The sequence below is a fragment of the Marmota monax genome, unplaced genomic scaffold, assembly GCF_021218885.2.
Source record: "Marmota monax isolate L192 unplaced genomic scaffold, Marmota_monax_Labrador192_F-V1.1 WCK01_AAM20220418_F8-fsc00334, whole genome shotgun sequence".
Lineage (NCBI taxonomy): Eukaryota > Metazoa > Chordata > Mammalia > Rodentia > Sciuridae > Marmota > Marmota monax.
Genome location: NW_026692252.1, coordinates 702817 through 718653, shown reverse-complemented (window position 1 = coordinate 718653; position 15837 = coordinate 702817). Strand labels below are relative to the sequence as shown.

Below are 15837 nucleotides of genomic sequence, written 5' to 3'. Positions count from 1 at the left end.
TTCTGGGCCTCCTGGCATGGTTTCCTGATTCCTGTAACATCTCTCCTGTTAGGGCTTCACTTCCTGAGCCTTCTCAACCTCCTCCTGCAGACTTGGCATTGAAGTTTTCATTTCAGCTCTCACATATAGTAAATTTAAAGGCACTCCCATTTTCCTTGAAGATTTGTTTATATACTATGCTGTTCTCATGGTTTGTGATTACAGTATGTTTTCTTTCAGAGATTATTGGTATTTTTAAAGGTTTTCTTGTTTCTTTTCCTTGCATAGTTTCCCATTTCATCCTGTTGGCTTGTTTTTTTCTTTCTTTCTTTCTTTTCTTTTTTGTATGTTGTGGATGGAACCTATGCTTTCCTTTCCTTTTCTTTTTTTTTCCCTTTAAATATGTTTTTAGTTATACATGGACACAATATATTTATTTTGTTTATTTTTACATGGGGCTGAGGATCAAATCCAGTGTCTCACATGTGCTAGGCCAGCACTCTACCAGTGAGCTACAATCCCAGCCCAAGCCTTGGCTTTTGCCTTTGCCAGGTAAGCACTCTGCCACTGAGACACCAGCCCTGTTGGGGTTTTTGTATCTGTTTCCCATTTTAAAGCTTTTCCTATTCTGGTTGGAGATTTTTGTTTATCTGTGTCTATGAAGATAGTCCCCACAAGTGAATTGACAGACTGAGTGCTTCTGGGACAAGGTCCATGGTGCTCTGTGGCTGCCCTTGAATTGACCTGGTCCTTAAATGCTTCTCTTATGGGTTGGTCACATTTGCAGCCTCTGCCTGCTGCCAGGTTTCTGGAGTCAAGAGGGGAAAGAGGAGGGTGGGCCCCCACTTTTACTCCTGCTTTCCTGTCCTGGTGGCTGTGTCCTCTTGGTCTTTAGATTGAATATTCCCTCTCCTCTGTAGCTGCCCAAGATAGGTGTCTGTCTAGAAGTATCCTCCAGGCCTGAAAGCCCTGTAGGTGATCCTTCCTGCCCCTTGCCACGTGGAGGGCAGCCCTCTTCTGCCTCCATGGTGGAGGTGGACTCTCACCAACTGCTTCTTAAACAGACTTTCGTCCCACTTCCTATTGCCTCTCTGCCTCCAAGCCTAGGGTGACCCCAGCAGCTAGTGCTCTTGTGTGCTAGGCCTGGCTGAGCTCACTCTGCTATGGCCTCAGAGTCTGTGTTCTCAGGCCCCAAGTGTTGTTTGCCACTGGTGTGGCCATCTTTCCACTTTCCAGCTAGCATAACTATCAGGTTCCTATTCTACTCTCATCATTCCTACTGGTTATGATCTTTTTTTAAATCTGTTTTAATTAGTTATACATGATACTAGAAGGCATTTATGCACTTTGATATATCATATATATATATATGGGATATAATTTCATTTTTCTGAATATACATGTTGCAGAATCATATTGGTCATATAGTTACATATATACATACAGTAATAATGTCTGTTTCATTCTACTATCCCTTCCCTCCCTTTCCAATCCCATCACTTCTCTCTACCTAATCTAAGGTAACCCTATTCTTCCCTAATGTCCCCAACCCCCTCAATCCCTACATTACTGTGAATTATCAGCCACATAATAAAGAAAACATTTGGCATTTGGTTTTATGAGATTGGCTTTTTTTAGCTTAGCAAGGTATTCCCCAACTCCAAACATTTACTGGCAATGTCATAATTTCATTTTTGTTTAAAGCTGAGTAATATACTATGAGTATATTTTCTTTATCCATTCATCTATTGAGGGACACCTAGGTTGGTTCTATAGTCTAGCTATTGTGAATTGAGTTGCTATAGACATTGATGTGGCTGCATCATATAGTATGCTGATTTTAAGTCCTTTGGGTATAAACCAAGGAGTGGGATAGCTGGGTTATATGGTAGTTCCATTCCCAGTTTTCTGAGGAATATCCATACTGATTTCCATAGTGGTTACACCAATTTGCAGTCCCATCAGCAATGTATGAGTGTACCTTTTTCACAACATTCTTTCCAACATTTACTGTTGCCTGTATTCTTGATGATTGCCATTCTTAGGGAGTGAGATGAAATCTTAAAGTAATTTTGATTTATATTTCTCTAATTGCTAGAGATGTTGAACACCTTTTCATATATTTTTGATCAATTGTATTTCTCCTTCTGTGAAGTTTCTGTTCATTTCCTTAGCCCATTTATTGATTGGATTATTTTGTGTGTGTGTTGTGTGTGTGTGTGTGTGTGTGTGTGTGTGAAGTTTTTGAGTTCTTTATATATCCTAGAGATTAATGCTTTTTCAGAGGTGAATGTGGTAAAAATTTTCTCCCAAGCTATAGGCTATCTCTTCATATTATTAATTGTTTACTTTGCTGAGAAGAATCTTTTTAACTATAATCCATTCCACTTATTGGTTCTTGATATCATTTCTTGGGCTTTAGGAGTCTTATTAAAAAATCAGATCCTAGGTCAACATGGTGAAGGTTTGGCCCTATTTTTTCTTATATTAGGTGCAAGGTCTCTGTTCTGGTGCCTAAGTCTTTGATCCACTTAGAGTTGAACAATTTCTAAGTGGAATTTTGGATGGAGTGGAATGTATGTGTATTTTCAAACTGTCCTCTCCACACAAGAGCTTACAGTCTGTTCTTTATCATGAAAACTGATGAATGATCCTACAGCAGGGTAGAGGGGAGGAGGGATTAATTCTTTTCTTTATGAGCATAACCTCAGTGATTTTTATGTCCAATTTTTCATTGCTTTTATTTTTAAATACATGACAGCAGAATACATCACAATTCTTATTATACATATAGAACACAATTTTTCATATCTCTGGTTCTATACATAATATATTCACACCAATTCATGTCTTCATACATGTACCTTGGATAATAATTATCATCACGTTCATCCATCATTAATTACTCAATGCTCACTTCCTTCCCCTCCCACCCCTCTTTCCTATCTAGAGTACTTCTATTCCTCCCATGCTCCCTCTACCTATCCCACTATGAATCAGCCTTCTTATATCAAAGAAAATATCCAGCATTATTTTTGGGGGGATTGGCTAATTTCACTTAGCATTATCTTCTCTAACTCCATCCATTCACCCAAATGCCAGGATTTTATTCTCTTTTATTGCTATGTAGTATTGCACTGTGTAAATATGCCACATGTGTTTTTATCCATTCATCTATTGAAGGGCATCTAGATTGGTTTCACAATTTAGCTATTATGAGTTGTGCTGCAATAAACATAGATATGGCTTTATCCCTGTAGTATGTGTTTTTAAGACTTTTTGGTATAGACTAAGGAGAGGGATAGCTGAGTCAAATGGAGGTACCATTCCAAATTTTCTAAGAAATCTCCATACTGCCTTCCATATTGGCTGCTCCAATTTGCAGTCCCACCAGCAGTTTCTGAGTGTACATTTTCCCCACATCTTTGCCAACATTTATTGTTGTTTGTATTCATAATAGTTGCCATTCTGACTGGAGTGAGATGGAATCTTAGAGTTTTTTTTTTTTTTTTTTTTTTTTTTTTTTTGATTTTCATTTCTCTAATTGCTAGAGATGATGAACTTTTTTCATATATTTGTTGGTTGATTGTATATAATCTTCAGGGAAATATCTCTTCAGGTCCTTATCCCATTTATTGATTGGGTTATTCTTTTTTTTTTTTTTTTTTTTTTTTTTTGGTGTCTAGCTTTTTGAGTTCTTTATATTTCCTAGTGATTAGTGCTCTTTCTGATGTGTGGTTCCCTCCTCAATCACGTGTATGGGTTAGTTGGAGGTTAGTGTCTGCTTCCAGGCTGGCAGTGGAGTTTTCATCAGGGCCACTTTTCAGGGTTCTGGTTAAAACTGTTTCCTTTGCTGCTTTCTCCATTTATGGATGCCAGCATTGTTTTCATAACCATGCTGACTCCTTTTGCTATTTCTAGCTCATTCTGCCAGAGGCCTAGTTAAGCTCTTGCCCACAAAGGGGTGTTGCTGCAGTATGCTTGCAAAAGTTATACATTTCTCTCCCAGCCTAGGGCTGGGCAGCCTAAGAGGTTGTGTGGATTAGATAGAGCAAGGGAAGAGAGGTAGAAAGAAAGTCCAAAAAGGAGCAGAGGCAGCACTCACACACTAGAGAGGCCTGGAGGGCCACCTCCTGCTGGCACTGAGACTGCAGTGGCTCTAGCTCTCACCCAAAGTTGTGCTTCTTCCACCTTGTACTCCTGAGTCTCTTTTGATGTACATTATTCGATTAATAATTAACCCTAGGAAAATTACCTGAGTTTTTTAAATAATTTTCAGAATATTATTAACCAAGTAAGCCTGTTTTGGTTTAAGCGATGATATTTGTGGATTAAAGGAAATAAGGTCCATGCAACCCTAGTACAGTGCCTAGAACATTGTTTGGTAAAAGTTAGATGTTGGTCAGTGGTGTCATCCTGCAAAAGAAAAGGTTTGCTGGAGTCCTAACTTAAATCAGGAAGTGGAGCAGGCCCTAGATGTTTACTTAGTGTTTATTGATGGTCTCACTAGGGGCTGTGACCAGGTGTGAGTTGTCCAGCATTGTGGAGTGGTCCTGTGCTTACCCCCTCTCTGCCCCAGGCATCACCAAACTCCAGGTATTTGTGGATCTGACCTTCATTTCAGCCAGAGAGAACAGCATTGATGTGGACTGGGTGGCCTGCTTCCATGATGCTGTGCAGGGCAACATGTCTCTGCTGTTTAAGCCAGACAAGAAGGCAGGCTTCATCGAGTCCATGGAACTGCTGACAGAACTCTGGAAGGCTCTGCAAAATGACCCTTATCTGCCCAGTAAGCTGGTGAGATTTTTTTCCTGGTTCCAAGGTCTTGCAGCCCTGGGAAGTGACTGTGCTTTGAGGACACACAGGCATAGAGGCATGTAGGCAGCCATTTAAACTGATGCTTAAAATCAGCTTTTTTAAATGTATGGAATTGCTTTCTTTGTCTTGGTTTGGAAGGGAGCTACACAACTGCATGTAAAGTGCAGTCTCTACTCTACAGGACAAGGGTAGAAAGAGCATGGTAGGATGTGTGTGAAAGGCTGTGCAGTGATTTTCTCTGAACAATAGTAATTGTCCTTTCATCTTGTTATTTTTGAATACTTTTCACAATTGATATTGATTATTTTTTAACAGAAAAATAAACATTCAAGTAAACTGCCTATACCAGGGTCTGAGTTAACTTACACCACATAACTTGCCCAATGAGCAGAGATGTCTAGAGATGTCCTGCACTGACCTTAGGATGGTTGGTCCTGCATGTGGTTGGATGGTGGGGAAATGGAAAGTGTTTGCAGTTTGCAGTTTTTCTGCTGGAAGCTCACATTCTGTTCCACTTTTTCCTAAGTTCTTCTGGTCATTCTCAGAGAACATGGCAAGACATTAAGAACTTAGGGCTCTTGTTCAGTCAAGCATTTCTTCTCAGAAGGCCTGTGGTCTGGGAACTCAGCAGGATGGAGGCATCCCATCTGGGAGTGCAGCCTTTTGCCATGCATCCAATCATCCATAAGTGCAGGTCACATGCACTCTAAGTGTTAAGTAAGAATGGGATACCAGCATAGCCACACTGAGTGGCCAAGGTCCTGAGGAACAAGGTAGAGGCACCTGAGATAGCTGCAGAAACTGGGTGAGCAGCTACAACTGGGGCCCTGGAGGAGGGTGGGTGGAGTTTGCCCAGCAATTGAGGAAGACAGTCATACAAACCCAGGCCCATATTCTCTGCTTTTGTCCCAACATAGTGATTCTGCCAGGAACTTGGAGTGGCTAAAGAGAGTGAAGAAAAGCCATGGGTCCATCAAGTTCTCGTCCCTGTCCCTGGCCACAGCATTGAACAGCAGAGGCATCTGTGAGATCAGGGCATCCAGATTCCTGGTGTGGTGTTGGTGGTGTGCACTGGCTTGCTGCAGAGTCATGGTTTCAGCCACCAGAAAATGGCCTCTAAGCATGTTGTGCCTCCCAGATTTCCCCACATGCCATCCTGTGCCTGATCCTCCCTGGGGGTCACAGTGGCCTGGAACCAGATTGCTTCTACTCTTTGGAAGATCTGAAAAATCGTAAACAAGCTGATGCTGATTTCTGGCAAGAAAGACCACATGAGTATGGAAGTGGGAAGGTTTTATGAGGTGAGAAGGTGCTCCTGTTGTGTCAGGCTGGGCATGCTCACTGCCCTTCTGCCTGCAAAGGGGAAGAAGCAGGGGTTGGCCTCTGGTAGACAGAGTGGCTCCTGAGAGTGGAGCTGGTGGGTATGCATGGTGCACCTTGCCTAGAGCTACATCTGAGGTGGGACAGGCCCTGGAGGCATAAGCTCCTTCTTAAGAGCATCAGAAGAATCTGTCACCACTGGTGGTTAATCAGCTGCATTTAGCAGGAGGTGACCAAGTAGATAGTTCTTAGGAAGAAGAACCAATGTCTTTATTTACTCTGTAAATTGGCAAAATCAAACACCTCAAGATTCTAATGGGCACTCTTCATCAAAACTAAAGTAACCAAGCCAGGTGTGGTGGCACATGCCTCTAACACTAGCTACTCAGGAGAGAGGCAGGAAGATGGCAAGTTAGAGGCCAGCCTCAGCAACTTAGTGAGAACCTGTCTCAAAATAAAAGGATTGGGGACATAGCTCAATGTAGAGTGACTGGGCTCAATCCCAAATACCAATAAAAAAAAAAAATCCTGAAATAATTGTTGAAATAGGTTGTTGGTTTATGTAGTAGTCTAGTAGTCTCTCTCTTGTGTTATATGTTCCTTCCTTACAATTTATTTGCATTTTACAATTGACATTTTTTCCCCCACTGCTGGGCATAGAGCCAGAGCCTGGCACATACGAGGCAAGCGCTCTACCGCTGAGCACAGCCCAGCCCACAGTCAACATTCCTATCTGCCACTGATCACTTCCCAAAGATGAGAGCCCACTCCTTAGGCTGATCATGTTTCTTAGTGACCCAGTGGGAAGAATAAACCCCAGCCCCTTGAATTAGAACCTGTGTTCTAATCTGAAAGTTACCACCTAGATTGTCACATCCTTCTTCAGTAACTCACTGTGATATCTGCCCCATGCCCCTGTTTCCTCCAGTTTTTCTGCCATGTGCAGTGGCTTGTGCAAGCCTTCCTGAACCTACACTCTGAGAGAAATATGCTATTCTGGACCTGGACTGCCAAGGTCTACTGCTGCCTCAGGAATGGCATCTCCATCAACATGGACTTCCACTTTGAGTTGATAAACCAGCTGATAGAGAGTGGGATGTCACTCAGCTCCTGGAAGCCCTCTAAGGCAGATGGAGCACTTCTTGGATGACTAGAAGGAGTTGGAGTGCAGGAAGTGCAGGTAGCACTTCTACCTCAACTTCTGCACAGCCAAGAAGCTGGTCCACCTGAGCACCAAACTCAGGAAGAAGTGTCCCAGCAAAGCTGCCCTCATGATGATATCTTCATCAAAGACCACTGCACCCCAGTGACACATTAAGGGCCACCAAGGTGTTCAATGAGGCCACCAGACACCACGTGAAGACAGTGATAGAAAAATTACCACTATTGTAATCTGCTGAGATCAGCCTGGTGACCAAGCTGAGGGCTTGGAACAGGCCCTGGAGAAGATTAGTCTCTTTCTGCCTGGCTGCCTGGGCCTGGAGGCCTTGGGCCATTGTCTGGCTCATCTGGCCAGGATTGGGAGGCCTCTGGTGGAGTAGCCTCTCCCTGAGGGCCTCAAGCTGGCCAATGTAATCTGGTCATATGTGGCTACTCTGAGGTGCTGTTGGCTACCCTCATCTACATACAGGCCCCTGCACAGCCCTTGCCCCCTTTTGATGAGGTGCTACTCTGCACCTCAGGGACCACATTTGAGGAGGTGGCCCTGCTCTTGCACTGCTGCCAACTCCAGTTTCCAAGGGGCAAAATGTCTACAGCCTACTGTTCATGGATCAGCTTAGCTATGAGGTGGCCTTCCAGGAAAAGGCCCTTTTCCACACTGCACACAGTATCCTTGGGAGGATCACCAGCTAGTACAAGTCTTCGATGCAGCATGGGAGTGCTGCTACCTGTCCTCAGCCTTCAGCCAGCACAAAGTCCACCTCATCTTCCAGGTGCCCCTCAATGCCATCCAGGCCTACCTGGCACATCACTACCAGGTCCCAGCACAGACTCTGTAAGTGGCAGCTATGTTCAGAGACTGGATGTGTGTGGGAATTGTGGCATTGGAGAGAACAGGACATGTTAATGAGAGCACTGGGGTGGGCAGGTAATCTCTGAGTCTTCCCAGTGACCCCTGCCTCTGAAGCAATGGGCACCTCAGATGACACCCTCTGCAGGTGGGAAAGTAAATCTCAGGAGGTTCTGACTCCCTGCTGTCAGTGCTTCCCCTAGAAGGGGCCCCCTTTCCACCCAGGTTGCAGTTGCTGGGAGCCCTACTCCTCCCCTTGCACAGACTTCTTGGCAGGTCACCTTTTTCTTGTGTAAACTCCCTTTACCTCTTCTGGGTCATGTTGGTATGAGCAGAGGAGGTGCAGCTCCCCTGACTCCAGGAGAAAAGTGCCTTTTCACCCTCCCTTCAGTCACTGTCATGTGTCCTTGGAAAGAGGTGGTGATTTCCATTCTATTCACTTCATCCTGTGAGCAGCACTCTGCCCTGTCAGAACAAAATCTGCCCTCCCCTCCCCCCAAGGGACACACCTCTGCTTTTACTTTATTATATTTCCACTGCTCTCAGGAATGCCAGGAAGCTGAGTGCATGAGGACTGTGGCTTCATGATGGAGTTGTTCTCTAATCTGATGTTTCATTGCATCAATTTTGACTTTTACACAGAGAATTAACTGGGTTTTTTTAAAACTGGGGATTTATCCCAGGGGTTCCTTATCACTGAGACACATCCCCATCTTTTTTTTAAATTTTTTGTTTTGTTTTGTTTTGAGACATGTTTTTACTAAGTTGTTTAGGGCCTCACTAAGTTGCTGAGGCTGTCCTTGAACTTGTGATCCTCCTGCCTCAGCCATCCAAGCTGCTGGGATTACAGGCATGGGCCACTACTCTTAGCTAAAATGTAACTTCTAATCTTTCTGAACTCTGTTCCTCTTGGTCCATAGGCTTGGGATCTAATGTCCTCATTTTAACATTACAGGGAAATCTCTCTACATGAAGAGATTGCATAAAAAACTGAAAAAAAAAGTTAAACAGTGAAAAAGTGCCTGTAAAGATTGTTCAGTTGATTAAAGCTCAGGTGGATGAAGGCTGAATTCTGGGATCCCTCCTGTTTTTCTAGAATGCTCAGTATTAGAACATACCCATGATATTCCACTTTGATGTGACTGCTTCGGTAAGTTCCCATATAGCAACTTAATGGCCACATCAGAAAGCATAAGTTCCAGGGCCCCACCTACTTCTCCCTTCTCTGCCTACCTGTGGTCAGTACTCTTATCTCAAGGAAAAGACAGGGTCCTCCCAACCCCCAGGACCCTTCTTCTCTCAATACATGGTCTGGGCTGGGACCTGGTAGAAGAAGAAGGAGGGTCCTGGGGTTGGGAATAATGGTTGGTAATTGTGTATTTTCAAACCCATGCTTCTCTGTCTGTAGTGCAGACTGGAACTTTGATCTTTCTTTTCAAATTCCTCATTTTACAATACCTAATGGATATAAGTGGGTAAATATGGCTTCAGAACCCATGCCACTTATATATAATTGAAATTCCAGAAGGAAATTAAGTACTGCCAAAGAGGTCTTCAAAGCTGGTATGTACACAGGGCATATGCAGGTGGTCATGGCACCCTTTGGATTCTGTGGCCCATGGTGTGGGGTAACACATCTTAGTTGTTTCCCACTTTTGCTTTAGAGAAGCAGTGACTGCATTGTAAGGAGGAATGCATGCTTGGACTTAGATGTTAATGATGTCTGGAATGAGAATGCTCTCATGTTGATTGGTAGCATCTTGGATTTGTCTGATCCAACAGATCAGTTCTGTGTGTCTGGATTGAGTCTCAGCCATACTGAGTGTGGGAGAGTCTTCTGTTGATGGCCAGTCTCCCTCATTGCCAGTGAAGATGGCAGGGAAACTTCACACATGAAAATGCATTAGTTGGTGGTAGTTCTATTGTTGCATGCATGTTCATGCTTGGCAGAGAGATGGAGCCACAGGATTGGAAATGGCTTCCTGGGTTACAATGTGGCTGCCGTAGTTGAGCTTCTGTAGTACCTAACATGCAGATGCCAGCCTCTATGAATACGAGTCTGCAAAGAGCCACATGCATTCAAGTGATTGGTTTCATAAAAGCCTATCCACAGTAAACTGTGTGGGGGTGTTAACACACACAGGCATCTTCCTGGAAATCAAATTCTAACTTCTATTTATGTCTGTCTTTTACAGAATTCACATGCCCCCCCCCAGTTTAGTTTTCTTAATATCTTCCCCAACGTCACTTGCAAACCTCCCAAGGAAGTGATAGCCATGGAGCTGAGCCCTGAGAGAAACTTCATAGAGATTTTAATGGATGAGAGAGAGTTCTGCAATGCCACTTTCCAAAGACCTTACCAATATTTAAAGCAATTCCATCAAAAACAATACCTGGACACATTTCAATACCAAGAAGGCTCTGATGAAGGCAACCCATGGAGAGCATTTAGCAGGTCCTCATATATTGTGGGATCATCCACCCCTCCTGATCAGAGCTCCAGATTTTTGCGCAGTTCCTCAACTGTGGGCTCAAGGACTGTGAAGCCTCTCCATTCTGCAATCCAGGATGTACTGGATACACACTATGGGGTTTAAAACTTCATAGTCATCTTCATGATTTTCATGGCAAGAGACTTTGCCACACCAACACTCATCCTCTCATCAAAGCCCAGGGAAGCACACAGTCACCATGGATGGTGTCAATGAAGAAGAGCTCACCCCTTTCATTCTCCAGAGCAGGTGGGAGTTAAAGCCTCACCCACATGTGTTCTTCAGTGACACATAGACAATGACACCCATAGGCTTCCATCTCCAGCCCAATGAGAATGATAGTGTTGATGTCATCAACCATCTTAATAGGAAGATAATCAAAAAAGATGTCATGACAGAAGAACTAACTGTACATAGGGCTGTTACTTCAGGGGACACCCTTCAGTGTTGACATTGATAACCTGTCCAGACATGAGAAACTCTGGAGACTTTGCTGAGCACTAGGAATTTCTTAGACTCTTGACCCTGATGAAACACATGAGCTACAGACAACATGCTCAAGATTCTGGCCATTGAGATGCAGTTCCGATGTGGTATCCCAGTTAGCATCATGGGAGAAACTGGTTGTGGGAAAACCAGTCTCATTAAATTCTGTAGTGATCTGTGGCATGCTGGTGCCCAGGCTGAGACCATGAAACTGGCCATGGTCCATGGAGGAACGACTGCAGCCATGATTCACTACAAAGTCTTAGAGGCTGAGAAAACTACCTTATCCAATAAGGACCTACACCAATTGGACACCATCTTTTTCTTTGATGAGCCAACACAACAGAAGTCATAAGCTGTATTAAATAAGTCTTATGTGAATAACAGACCATGTATGGCCAGCCCCTAGAGAACTCAGGCTTGCACATCAATGCTGCCTGAAACCCTAACAGGAAGCATTTCCAGTAGACCATCTATCATTTGGAGTCAGCTGGTTTGGGCTACAGGGTCAGTGCAGAGGAGACAGCAGACAAGCTGGGCTCCATTCCTCTCAGGCAGCTGGGGTATCATGTCCACGCCCCGGGCCCGAGCCTGATTCCTCTGGTATGGGACTTCAGGCAGCTGGATGACACTGCTGTAAAGCTCTATATCCAGCAGATAGTGTAGATATTGGTGGACCATGTCAGGACTAGCAAGGATGAGACTCATGTGATCACGGAAGTGCTCTCTGCCTCTCAGAGGTTCATGAGGAACACTGCAAGTGAGTGCAGTTTTGTCAGCCTCCAGGATGTGTAGTGCTATGTGAAGGTGTTCACATGGTTTCATGACTGCAGTGAGATGCTCTTTGTGAAGCTGAACCACTTGCTCTGTGACAACACTGTCAGCAAATATAACTTCAGGAGAGACTTTCTTCTCTGATCCCTGGTGCAGGCAGTGGGAGTCTGTTACCATGCCTCCCTAAAAGAGAAGGACTCCTACTGCAGAGCCATTTGCAGGTATTTTCCAGAACCATATGACAATAGCAGGGTCATCCTGGTCAAGATCATGCATGCACATGATCTTTTCCTAAGTGGGGTGCCTCTGAGGAAAACCGTAGCCAGTATCTTGGCTCTTAAGGAGAATGTCTTCATGATGATCATCTGCATTGAGCTGAAGATATCACTTTTCCTGGTAGGAAAACCTGGAAGCTCCAAATCTCTTCCAATACCATCATGACAGACACCATGCAAGGCAAAACTGCACACTTCACTCTCTTCTGCAGCCTGAAGCAGGTCCACCTGGTGTCATTCCAGTGTAACCCCCACTGCACCCCACAGAACATCATAAACACATTCAAGAAGTTCACTCATTTCCAGCAGGGGAAGGATCTACAGCAGTATGTGTCTGTGGTGGTATTGGATGGGATTGGTTTGGCAGAAGATTCTCATAAACTGCCTCTGAATGATCTGAACCCTCTGCTGTAATATGGGTGCATTGAGATGATCCTGCCCCCCCCCCAAAAAAAAAAATGTCAGATTCATAGGTATTTCCAACTGGGCTCTTGACCCTGCCAAGATTAACAGAGGCATCTTTGTGTCTCACAGCAGCCCCAGTGAGAAGGAGCTTCTAGAGAGTGCTAGAGGGATCTGCTCTTCAGAGAGCCTGGAGCAGGACATTGTCAAAGGGTACTTTTCTCCCATTGGCAAAGCCTATGAAATTGTCACAGACAGAACAAGGAAGTATTTGGGCTTTGTGACTATTATAGCTTCATCAAGGTGGTCTTCACCATCACCAGAGCATCTAAAAATACATCATCATTGCAGAATATTGCATGGGCAGTCCTTCAGAATTTCAGTGGCAAAGATGACATCCCCACTTTGGACATCTTCATGGCCAGGATACCTGAGGCCAGATGCATAGGAGAAGTCAAGCACCCTGGAACTCATCAAGGAAAACAATTACAGGGGTATGAGGAGTGTATCACTAGGGGAGCTGGAAGAAGCTGAATCCTGCTACTTTTTCATACTGACCAAAAACTACATGGCCTTGCAAATCCTGCAGAAGTCATTCTTCAGTGAGGACCAGCAGCCCAAGATCATCTTTGATTCCAGTTTTCCCTGGGGATAGGAATGCACCCAGATCTGCAGAAACATCAAACAGGTGAAAATATACATGGAGACTGGCAAGATGGTGGTGCTGCTGAACCTGCAGCACCTCTAAGAGAGCCTGTACAATGCTCTCAACCAGTACTACATATACCTTGGGGGCCAGAAGTACGTGGAACTCGGGCTCGGCACCCATCATGTCAAGTGTCGTGTCCACCCTAATTTGTGCCTGATTGTCATCAAGGAGAAAAGTGTGGTGTATGAGCAGTTCCCCATGCTCCTCATTAACTGGCTGGGGAAGTACTACCTGGACATCAGCTTGGTGCTGCAGGGGTGGCAGAAGAGCATCGTGCAGGAGCTCATGCAGTGGGCAGAGGAGTTCGCTGATGTGAAGGCCCATCAGTTCCTTTCTGGGCACAAGTACAGCCCTGCTGATGTCTTCATTGGCTACCACTCTGACACCTGTGCCTCAATGGTGCTGCCAGCTGTGGAGAGGCAGGGCCCTGTGCACTTACAGAGGAGCTGTACCACAGAGTGTCTGAGGGAACCAAATGGATCTTGCTTGACTGTGCCACAGAAGATGCTGTGGTGTGGCTGAGCACCTCCATGCTGGGCTTGTTTTCCACGCAGGTGCTGTTGCAGGAATACTGGTCAAGCAGCAGCATCACTCCTTTGTAGACTTCCTCCAGGCCCAACTTTGCAACATGGACTCAGAGCACCATGCCATCTTCACAGAGGTGACCGCTTCCACAACCTTTCTCTCTCCTCTTTTACCCAATAGCCCTGATTTCTTGGGCCAGGAATTCTTGACTCTGTTCAAGCCAGTGTGCAATCTGGGAAATGGGTGTGTCCCCTCCATGTTAGGCACAAGGAAGATAAGTTAAGTTAGGCTTCTATTGCCTGGTTGTGAACAGAGCTCTATTGTGAGAGCAGTGCTGAGCACAATGTTCACTTCCCCAGATTGCTAGATGGCCCCAGGTGTAAGTGAATTGGCCTGCTTCTCATCCTTTGATGATGTAAGAGTAATGGATGAGGATGCCTCCCAAGCAGGTACCCTTACTGTCATAGGCAAAAGCTGTATAGCCAGGTAGGGGCACTGATCATAGGTGGTGTTAGCCCAAAAAACCTGGCTGGTTACAAACTTTGCAGATGAGATTACCTCTTTATTCTGGAATAAAGTTTCATGCAGGAACCGAGTGATGCCTCTGATGGATCCACTCTCCTGGTGGAAAATGAGCCATCAGCCAAAGAGGAAGCTTGTGCTTATATAGCATATAATGGGAGGTAACCTAATTATTGCCAGAATGTGCCTAATGGAGGGTCCAGGGTTTGCAGTCAGTAGAACAGATGGAGGGTTGGATGTCAGTGGTGAATATTTATCTCTTTCCCTCTGTGGTCTCATTGTACTATCACTGAGGAAAGACTTATTTTGGGAAGGGCCAGTACTTTGGCTTCTTCCCAGAGACTACCAGTCTAGGCTTGAATGAATATTTTCTCCCCAGGGCTTGTCTTGTCACTGGAAAAAAATGTATTGGGAACATATCAATGCTCTCATTGTATGGCTTTCTTTTTTATTCCCTTTTCCCAGGCCACACTATTTTGAGGTTTTTCATTTTCTATATCTAACAGGCAGTTATCCTTGAGAGGCCCCTTGGGCTACCTGTTAGGGCTAGCTGGGTAGTCATCAGAGCAGAGGGCTCCATGGAGCACAGGTGTTGAGTCTGAATCTGCATCTGTGCAGGAGACCAGAAGGGGACAACTGACGGAGTGTGAAGTTCAGGCTGTGAGTTCTGGGTTGTGGTAATGGCATACATGGAGAGACATGTCATGTAGGGCCTTGTCAGCATCCTTGAGCTTGGTCTTGCTTGCACAGAGAGAAGCAATGGAGGACAGTGTATGTGGACATTCCCCACTGCATGGGCAATAGAAAGATAGTGAATCAAGAAACTGACATTGACAGGATAGACCTGTCAAGAAGCTGCTGACATGGTACAAACTGCAAATGGTTAGCAGGCAGTATGGCTGGGTAGATTACTGACTCCATGGAGGGGTGTCAGGAGGTGGAAGACAGTGTTTCTGAGCTCAGTGCATCTTTGTGCAATGATATGAAAATTTGTACTCTACATGTATAAAAAGAATTGTAATGCATTCCACCATGATGTATTTTTTTAAAGAGAGAGAGAGAGAGAGAGAGAGAGAGAGAGAGAGAGAGAGAGAGAATTTTTTAATATTCATTTTTTTTTTAGTTTTCGGCAGACACAACATCTTTGTTTGTATGTGGTGCTGAGGGCTGAGGATTGAACCTGGGCTGCACGCATGCATGCCAGGTGAGGGCGCTACGGCTTGAGTCATGTATTTGAAAAAAAAATCAATAAAACTAAAAAAAAATTACTTAGTAATTCTTGTTCTTTGCTACAAGAAATTGTAGAATGTTATTATTATATAAACATATATCATGTTAACATGAAAGTGAGACATAGGTAATTCAACCAATTAACCACTGTCATTCTAAAGTTCTTAAAATCTGAACTCCAAATAAACATGTGATTTTTTTAGCAGACACAATATTTATATACCTTTATTTTACTTATTTATGTTTATGTGGTGCTAAGGATGGAATCCAGTGCCTTGCAAATGCTAGGCAAGC

General features: G+C 44.4%; 1 pseudogene; it reads left to right on the top strand.

The window, feature by feature from the left end:
- The window catches only part of LOC124086180 (E3 ubiquitin-protein ligase RNF213-like), a 79921-nt pseudogene that overhangs the window by 22930 nt on the left and 41154 nt on the right, over nt 1-15837 (top strand).